Source organism: Podarcis cretensis, assembly GCF_951804945.1.
Source record: "Podarcis cretensis genome assembly, chromosome: 4".
In the NCBI taxonomy this organism is placed as follows: Eukaryota; Metazoa; Chordata; class Lepidosauria; order Squamata; family Lacertidae; genus Podarcis; species Podarcis cretensis.
The window spans coordinates 90,362,528-90,372,891 of record NC_137173.1 but is presented as its reverse complement, the minus strand read 5'-3'; the positions used below and the strand labels follow the sequence as shown (position 1 = coordinate 90,372,891).

General features: G+C 40.8%; 1 long non-coding RNA gene across 1 annotated transcript; it reads right to left on the bottom strand.

Annotated features, from left to right (window-relative positions):
* Positions 1-559: 559 nt before the first annotated feature.
* LOC307214517 lies at positions 560-7,371 on the bottom strand. The gene is made up of 3 exons (XR_013838180.1): positions 7,015-7,371; positions 1,554-1,638; positions 560-1,200 (listed from the first exon to the last, which is right to left on the bottom strand). It is a non-coding gene; the product is annotated as an uncharacterized lncRNA (long non-coding RNA).
* Between the last annotated feature and the right edge of the window lie 2,993 nt (positions 7,372-10,364).

Genomic DNA, 10,364 nt, shown 5'->3' with positions numbered 1-10,364 from the left:
TTTCTGACCTGAATAATGAATGACCTGACTTCTCGCTTTGATGATGTTGCATCCTGGTGGCAGATGCTTTGGTGGTCCTTTGATACATACTTGGTGCATATATCTCTTCCCCACTATAATATGCGCCTGCAATGGCTAAATCAGGTGAGAGTAGCTGATGGTCTCAACCTCTCGGTGCGTTATTGACTTCACCTGTATGCAAAGACAGCCTCTGGCAGATTGAGTGGCTGAGACCAATAGTGGGTCCAACAGTCAAGAAAGAAGTTTCTGAGGGGCAGATGGGGCTTGTCAACCTGGGAAAGTAGCCCATCTAGGAGAAGTAAAAAACTTATCCTAAACCTCTGCTGCCTTGTAACTATACTGAATCATGAGAAAGACTTCAGGAGTAAAGCCTGAGGAAAAAATCTGGACCGACTGGCTTGTGGGAAATCTTTGGGAGAGGGAAAGGCTAAGGAGAAAACCCTACACAAATCTGGAGTGGAGTCCCTAAGGCAGTTGGATGGTGTCTTGTATGCCTCCTTCCGCCAACTCTTGCAGCCAAGATGGTGCCAAATGCTCTGCTTTTCTTTGGAGAACATCAGTGAGGCCGAGAGAGGGGTCTTGCTGTCTGGGCAGCCCAGAACCTCCATACACACCACCCAGGCTTGTACTCTGGAGAGGTCAATATGGTGCTACTAAGACAGCAGAAACAATGAGGAAGGCAGCAGTTATGAGTTACCAGCCTCTGCAGCCGCAGCAGGTGATGTGATTCTCCAGCAATTTGCCTTCAGCTCCGGAGAAGCATTCCATTGTCTCTTGAGATGGATGGATGCCAACAATAGTCAGAGCAAATAACTGGAAGACAAGTGTGAGCAGAATCAGTCCCCTGCCTCTTTTGTAGTTTTATTTTTAGAGACTGAAGGTAGGGATTGTACAGCACACACACCAAAAGGGAAAGGCTGATTTGGGGGATATCCAGATGTATGTTTCACCATGCCTATTAGAGCAATCTCAGGCTTGTTTTCACTTCCATGCTGACAAAGTCTACATGAATACTGCATGTTCCAACCATAGACCTTGCTTCTTCCAGTGCAAGCTTTAGACTTTCCCCTTCTGGCTATTTTTTTTTATCCTTCAAAGCAAAGGCAGATTGGGCCCACGTCTTGTTTTGATGTTTGCATCATTAAATCAGAGCTCCATCTTAATGGTGTGTCTTCAGTCCTGAAGTTCCAAAGGCAGAATTTGGGAGGGGGAAGAAATGTAGGCAATGCATAACCACCGTCTTGAAATACAGTACAATCAATAAGCACCTCCCAGACTTCAAGGTAATGAAATCAACATTAATCAAGAATCAATTAGCTTGGCTTTTATTGACATACCTAATTGCTCCTGCTCAAGTACGAAAGAACTTACAACACAATGTGTCAGCACCTACTTGAACAGCACTCATTTTGTGCTGTTTTCTCAGATAGCTGGACTAAAAAGAGGACTGGGCTCCTGCAGTGAATCCCCCCCTTTTGCATCACTATTAAAGGTTCAGAAATCCCATCACCTGGCCACTCAATCCCACCTACCCCAATTGAACAGAAGATCATGATAACGTTTAAGGTGAGTTACAAAACAGTCATCTGGATGGATTTAATTTTCCGACATCTGTTCCTAGTTAGAAAAAAAAATAATTACAGTAAAAGAAGAGACAATTTTAAGGTACAAGTTGCAAAAAATCCCATACCATTTTCATGTAAACCCCAAACTGCCTTCATAGCTGTCATAGGGACTCCAGGGATGATTTAATCCAATTTGCTCTGCAATTGCCGCCACTGAACACACAAAGCTTTTTTAAATTGTCACCTATTCCTGCAGAAAGTCCCATGGGGAAGGCTGTAGTTTACTGTTGGAGAACATGCTCTGCATGTCTAAGGCCCTAGACCAGTTTCACCAGTGTTTCCATTAAAAACAAATGGTCCTGCGGCAGATTTAAGTGACATATCAACTATATAAGACCATTTCATATAAAATGGCATGCCTAATATAATGTGAGACTTAAAAACAATAAATAAATATAAATCTCATGTTAATGCAGGAATGTAAGGGAATTACAGGTTTCAAAATTGTGAAATTTGCCTCAACCAAATACACATAGATTTGGTTGTCCATTGTTAAAGGATCTCATTGGGGAATGAGACCATAGCTCAGTGGTAGAGCATGCATTTTGCATGCAAAAGGTCCAATTTCTGCTTTCTTTAGGTTGTGCTGTGGAAAACTCCAGCATAAAAGCATGGGAACTGTTACCAGACCCTGCAGACAATATTGTACTAGATAGATGAATATTCTGACTCAGCATAAAGCATCTTATATGGTAATTTTCATATATAATTTTCATAGGAAAGACTTCTGCTTAAGCCAGGGATGGGGACCTTGGGAAGGAAGTTCCTAAGTCTACTCATATTACTCTTGCACAACCTTTATGAATGAAGGTTCACTTGGAAGTAGGTTCTGCTGTTATCAACATAGCTTTTCTCCAGTAAGTGTGCAAAGTCTGCTATTCGGACTCTAAAATCACCACAAAGCAAATGTGGTTCAGGGTTGCCCAGATGGCAGAAATGTTCTACCTATGAAAACTTCTGTTTCTGACAAACAATTTGAAGTAATATGACTCATCATTGGTTGTCAGGTCTATAAAAATCCCAGACTTGTTTTGGATCCAGCCATGATTTCTTCACTTTTCCATTCTCTTCCCCCTCCCATCCCATTATCTTTATCTTTTGTGATACACAGAGCTCTTTATGAAGAACTTGGCTCACACAATTAATCTTTTGGCACTTAAAACAACAACAGCCAAAGTGTTCTAACAAGTCTGTAGGTTTTTATTTTATTTTTGCATGGTATCAGTTTCCACTTGTAAAGAGGCTGACTAACTGACAGAAGAAGCATGAGAGAAAATGTTCCAAAACTAACCATTTCAAAGAAGCACAAGCAACTCTTTTTGGTGGAAACTTCCTTACTGGCAACAGCTGGATACCCTCGGGGGAAGAAGGAGATGTGTCTCCTGATCAACTTTCAACAGTAACAGGATGTTACTGAGGTTGGTTTTACCATTGTGGCCTAAAAAAATCCAGAAGGAAACTCACATCATCCTTCTCTTTTCCATAAGGAGGATGTGGTGAAGTTCTGGGCAATAGGTGTTTCCAAAGGCTGACTGTGTCTGAATGTGTCTGAATGGAATTGGCTCCCAGTACGTTTCCAAGCACAATTCAAAGTGTTGGTGCTGACCTTTATAGCCCTAAACGGCCTCGGTCCAGTTTCCCTGAAGGAGCGTCTCCACCCCCATCGTTCTGCCTGGATGCCAGCGCCGAGGGCCTTCTGGCGGTTCCCTCATTGCGAGAAGCAAAGCTACAGGGAACCAGGCAGAGGGCCTTCTCGGTAGTGGCGCCCACCCTGTGGAACGCCCATCAGATGTTAAAGCAATAAACAACTACCTGACATTCAGAAGACATCTTACGGCAGCCCTGTTCAGGGAAGTTTTTAATGTGTGACATTTTAGTGTATTTTTGGTCTCTGTGGAAGCCGCCCAGAGTGGCTGGGGAAACCCAGCCAGATGGGTGGGGTACAAATAATAAATTGTTGTTGTTGTTGTTGTTGTTGTTGTTGTTGTTGTTGTTGTATTCCAATAACATTTGGAGGGCAGCATCCTGGCTATCCTAGTCCCAGGCAATGGACATGATTAGTTCAAAATTACTTCTTTCGCTGTGAAAAAACCCGCCATCAACTCCTTTCAGGAGCAAGGAACAATGAAGCAGTTGGGAACAATGATTAGAACACACTTGAAGGAAAATCACAAGTCCAATATAACTGAACAGTGCTCACTTTAGAGCATATTCTGTTGGGATGGCAATGGTAACGAATGTGCAATTTCCCCTTGTCATTATAAGTGCTGTTCAGCAAATTGTTTTTGGAGATGCAGGGCCCTCAAGGTTGGCAGGCTGGGCCCATCAGATGTTGGAAACATTCATGAGGCCACTCCTAAAAAAAAAAATCCTCCTTAGATACAGATGATTTTCTCAACTATTGGCCAGTTACAATAAACCTACCTTTTATAAGCTAGGTGTTTTGAGTGGGTTCAGTTCTGGGAAATAGGAAGAAAGTGTATCCAGTTTAGAGTTGTTTTTCTACAAATATTTGAGTCCCATCTCAAATGAAGAACTGGGAGCCATCAAAAGCATCTAGATCATGTTTGCAAACAATGCTAAGAGACAATGTGAATAACGGATTAATTAAAATGTACTGGAGGAGCAGACATACAGGGAATTCTAAGAGTACTAAGTATGAAAAATACGAAAGTCACTCTCTCTTTTTTCATTAATCACAAAAAATCAGTAGTTCTATACATCAATTTGAGGCAGCAATAATTATAATAATTATACAAAACTTTTGGATTGAATTATTTCTTATCTGCATGGAAAGTGTGGTGAAAAGTTGTTCATTTGCTTTAAGAAATAGTTAAGGTAGACTGTGAAAAATGGTGGGGAGGATATGCAGAATCTTGCAAAACATGAGCTTATTACTTCACAAGCAATTGTTAAAGAGCATAAAATTGCATATACCATTATCATCAATAACAGCACAGAATAGAATAGCAGTCTTCAGAATGCAATACATTTTGAAAATGTTCATTAAATTTCAGTTGGATACCTACTTTAAATGCATAAAATACAGACACAAAAAGAACCAACATCTCACATTGACTAGAAAAGAACATTAGAATCTACCTGGATCCCTATAGTCTAGGCATGGAGGACCTTTTGCCCTCCAGATTGGCTATGCTTTCTGGGACTGATTGGAGCTGTACTTGGTCAAAATCTGGAGAGAAAAAGCTTCCCAACACTTGATCTAGTCCAACATCCTCTTTAGATGGTGACCAACCTATTGTAAGTTAACAAGGGCACTTTCCCCTAGCAACTGGTACATAGAGGCATATTGCCTAGCATATGACATAGTCTACAACTGAGTTATTAAAAAGAATACAATCCAACCATTATACTACCATAGTCTGAAACTATATCTGTGCAGTTGCCCCACATAAATTGAGAGTGCCAATTTGCATGCTTGTGATGTGTTGCGCTTATTGTTGTTGTTGAGATTACTTACCTGTCCACCAACATAAGAACCTGGTGTGGGTTACAATATAAATATATATTTGAATGCACCCTACATTTCCTTGCACCTTCATGTTTCAGGGATGTGTAACAATCTCAAGCAATATTTGGTCCGGCTTGTTTGAAATCCTCTTTAAAGAGCCTCTCATAAGTTCTCTATGAATTAATGAGAAAAGAAATTACATTTGAAAAGTAACAAAAGCGAGATAAAATTTCAGTGGGATTATCCTGGGTGGGGTTCAGGATATTTTTGTCCTTGCCTTGTTTTCGAAATGACTGAAAAGTTTCCTTTCCTTCATTCTAGAAAGTATCTCACCAGTTGTCCACACTTTGATCAAAGTCTGGGGGAAGACATAGTGAAGTAAAGCAAAAGGTAAATGACCCCTGGACAGTTAAGTCCATAGACAGCTTTCCAGGTCATGTGGCCAGCATGACTAAACTGCTTCTGGTGCAATGGAACACCGTGATGGAAGCCAGAGCACACGGAAATGCCATTTACCTTCCTGCCGCAGTGGTACCTATTTATCTACTTGCACTGGTGTGCTTTTGAACTGCTAGGTTGGCAGAAATTGTGAGGTAACTCCATGAGGCATTTTTTCAGATTGGAAAATGTGGGCAGCCAAGGAGGCTGCAGAGTGCTGAGGAAATGTTTGCTAGGAAGGAAAACACACAAGCTATCCTTGGCCAGTTTGCATCAGTGAGGTCAACTCAAATCACCAGAGTGTCAGAAATCCTAAAGACAGGTTCAAGTGTCCTGAAAATGAGGCAGGAAAATGCAAACCTCCTTTGTTAAGAGGAGTGGGAAAAGCTTTTGAGAAAATGGAGGACACATTTTGGCACAGCACTAACTAAAGCCATTCAGCTAGGCAACCAAATGAAACTTTAATCTATCAGCTCCCATCCTGCCTGCTGATATGAGGCACTTAAATCTAAAAAGCTCCAAGTCCCATGGCTAAGAATCCTATGCAAAGATCAACAAGCTTGAGGTCCAGCGATATGACTTTACTCATTCACCAGCAGCCTCAAAATGAAGCTAAGCCAGAGGCTGCTTTAGCTATAGGCAAAGTAGACAGCTGCTAAGGAAAGGAGATTTGGAGGAAAGCTTATTTCTCAGTGCTTAAAATATCTCAGCCACAAAAAGTGTGTGTATGGGGAAATCAGCTACCCTTGCCAAGAATGCAATTAGTCTTGTTAGTAACCCACATCCTCTGCCAACCCAGACAACAATAGGTGGGCAGATCTTCCAGTTGGCCCAGCATGCTTTTTCACAGTGAGAGCCGGGAGGAAGGACAGAATGAGGAAGAAGGGAGAGTGAGAGTAAAAGAAAGGGAGCGGCAAAACAAGTTCTTTAGATGTGTACACTTGGGCTAAGCAACTTACATCTCTAGAACAAGTTATGAAAAATCTGTTTGAATTATAATCCTCATGCTCAGCACACACATATAACATGGAGGAGGGAGAGGAGGGGTTTGCCATTATAATGCTCCTTTGGGATGTCAACTTTCTTTCTCTTTTATTGTGAAAATACTGCTTACAGTCCTTTTTCTCCAGGTAAAAGTGGGAAGGTGTGGCAACGGCTGGTGAAATCTCGGGAACCAGAGAGGTTCCTGGGTAGGGTATTTAGTCATAAGATGGCAGGACTACAATGTCCTTTGTTCTTCCGCCTAACTAGCAAAAGGGCTATAAGTCACACAAACAGAAAAAAAAAACATTATGAATTATTGTGCAAAAAAGAGAGAAATTTATATGTTGCTCAATTGCGATTATATTCAACAAATATAAAATCAGTTTAAAATCATCAAATGAGAAATGGCCTAAACTGCTGAAATAAATAAATTAAGAAGTCAGGTGCCAGGCACTCAACAGGGTCTGATCTCACATGGGAGGGAATTTAGGACACAGAAGTCAGCTTTTCTGACTGCAGAATTGAATTTCTTTCCTTCTTCTGTTTCTTTCTTCTTTTTTGTGCCAGTTACAAACAGCTCTGCTGATTTCTCTTTCGCCACAACAGCTTCGGTATTTCGTATCACATGCAACTTCCTGCCTTAAGACTGAAATTAGATCTCTACTTACTTAGGAGTAAGTCCTATTTAACACTTTGGAACTTATTTCTGAGTAAAATCTGTCAGGGCTTGGGAAGCATAAACACTGAAATGTGCTGAAATTTGCATTATAAGGAGGACAAGCCAAGCTAGTTTTTGGGACCTGAAGAAACATAACAGACATTTGCAACAATGGTCAAATGTATGAATAGGACAGTAAGCTCCTGTTCAGTTTGTCTTTCCTGCCCTTTCATGAGGTATTTATATAGAAATCCAAAAATATCTGGTGACTGGAGGCTAGCTGGCATAGCAAAAGTCACAAACTCTTTTGCCAGATTTCACAGGATAGCACGCTTGCCAAATATAAGCCATCTGCATTCATAACCTACGGGAAGAAGTCCTGGCATCCTGTTAAATGAATTTTACAAGCTAAAGAAATGAGTTATATAAGAGGCAACTTTTACATTGTAATTAATGATTGCAGAGTTTGCTATATCAGAGAGCTTAGGAATTTAACTAGAAACCACAGACAAGACTCACTAAATTGATAGATGGCTTCTGTTTATGAATGAATTTGTGATATACTAAATGCTATAATGTATACTTTATCAAGCAAATGTCTGGCACATGACCACTTTTAAAGAAAAAGCTATGGGACCAGAAGCTATAGCTGAGCTGATTCCAATATGTGGGCTGGTTGAAGAGATTGGTTGCTGCTGTGTGCATGCTCCCAGGCCCCATCAGAAATAAAATTTGTTTAACCACTGAACAGATGTTCTACCTGAACAGCTGAAAATAATACAAACACATCTCTACAATTCTATGAGTATACAGATGAAAGTGTATTATTATTTGATAAGTACAGTTGATTCCATATATAACATCGGTGCCCTCCTCAAAGAGCTTTCTACAATCCAAAATCTAGAAATCATGCACACATTGAAGATAAGTTATAATGATTTATGCATCCCAGCAATTTCCCATGTGATGCATTATTTAAGGAATTATATAGCTTCCATTCATGGCATTGGCTTCATTTAACTACAGCCAAAGATCTGACTTGTTATATCAAAAAGAAAGTGAAAAAGACTCCTCCAATCCAAATATTCTGAATCCTTACTCCCCTCCCCCCACCATCAATTTTATCCCAAGGAAACCAAATATATCTGCTTAACATATTATGAACATCTGAATATTTTGTATAAAGTTTCTACTTTGCATTTTGAAATACATGTGAACTTCTCCACTCCCAACCACTGACGTAACTTGTGGACACTAGGGTACCATATTAAGAAACCTATTTGTAAAATGTGAAAACTGGCGCATAACTATAAGTCCCAATCAGCAGATTCATACAGGATGTGCGGATCAGACCAGTTCACAAAAGATGAATATCTCAAGCATTCCTAGTTACTCCCCTGTTCTCATATTATATGCAGGCCCCCATTCCCCTATGCCTCTATTACACACTGTTGAAGGATCTTTCTGCCTAATTTATGTTGTATTCAATAGCCTGGCAGGACCTAATAGCCTGGCAGGACCTAATTCATTAAAGGTATTCTTGGCAGCAACCGAAACCAGTAGAACATCCCTAGTAACTCACACTAACAACATTAAGAAAGCAGGGATAGTGATCTACTAGGGATGTGTATCAGAGAATCAGCACAATCTAGGAATAAATAGGGACAGCTGGTATTCATGAGTGTATGCGCTGGCTTTCAGTAGAAATGTTTTGTGGGTGAACTGGCATTTACAAGCTGTGTAGCAAACTAGTTTGGATCATTCTTAAAGTAGTTGGTCCAACATATCTCACTATAATCAGATTGGTTGAATTTCACAGTGTTAGTCTGTACCTAATTTAATTATGCGGTCCTACCAAGATTGTTCATTCGCTGCTCTGTCACATTGACTTCCAGGATTAAGGAAAAAACCCTTACATAATAGCTCCAGGCCAAGCACACTTGCCTTAATTTTTTCACTGAAGCGTGAAATTGTTCCAGGTCACACCATCAGCTTGCTCAATCTCTCTCTTCCTGAATGTGTTAACTTAACGTTCATGTTGCTCTTTTCTCTCTGTCATATTCAACAAGAGCCAAAATATATGTTATGTGTAGTTCCTTCTCTCTCTCTCTCTCTCTCTCTCTCTCTCTCTCTCTCTCTAATAAAGCAGGAATAGTTTCAGGAATCTGGAAGAAGGAGATGCTGCATGGATCAAATGGAAAGCAACCTTTTGCTTTTTTCCTATATGCTTGTTATCATCTCTGTTATATTTTTGTATGTGGTTTTTAAAACTTGCTTAATAAAGATATTTATAAAAAAAAAAAGGAAAGCAACCTTTTGCCTCCTTGCTATTGGCTACTTAATATTTCCAAACTGCTGTGGGTAAACCACAGAGCCTAGGACTTGCCGATCAGAAGGTCAGCGGTTCGAATCCCCGCGACGGGGTGAGCTCCCGTTGCTTGGTCCCTGCTCCTCCCAACCTAGCAGTTCGAAAGCACATCAAAGTGAGAGTAGATAAATAGGTACCACTCTGGCGGGAAGGTAAACGGCGTTTCTGTGTGCTGCTCTGGTTTGCCAGGAGCGGCTTAGTGATGCTGGCCACATGACCCAAAAGCTGTCTGTGGACAAACGCCGGCTCCCTCGGCCTATAGAGCGAGATGAGCGCCGCAACCCCAGAGTTGGTCATGACTGGAGCTAATGGTCAGGGGTCCCTTTACCTTTACCTTACTCAAGTGAAAAAGCAGTTGGGTTACAGGCAACCTGAGCAGGAAAACCAAGCTGATTGGCAGAACTTATTCTCCCCGTGCATCGCGGTTCCAGTGACTCCCCCTACATAAACAAAAGCTGCATTCAAACATGGGTTTTATTGTGTTAGTTTTACTGATTACAATGCTAGCATTTCTGTCCTCATTTGTAATGTAGCTTTTACACTGCAGTACCTGTTGTGCTACTGAGCTGCGGTTATTTTTATTGATATACTGCCAAGTTCTGCTACATTTTTAACAGTGTGAAAGACATTTTAACCAAGATACACCCTCCCTCTACCCTATTTCATGAGCGGAGGTAACATGATCCTGAAAATGGCGAGGAAATTACAGTACAAAACCTCCATGATTTTCTGAGTTAATGGGGTTGTAAACAGACCCCCCCCCCCCAGAAATAGCAAAGGAATGGTAAAATATGCTAG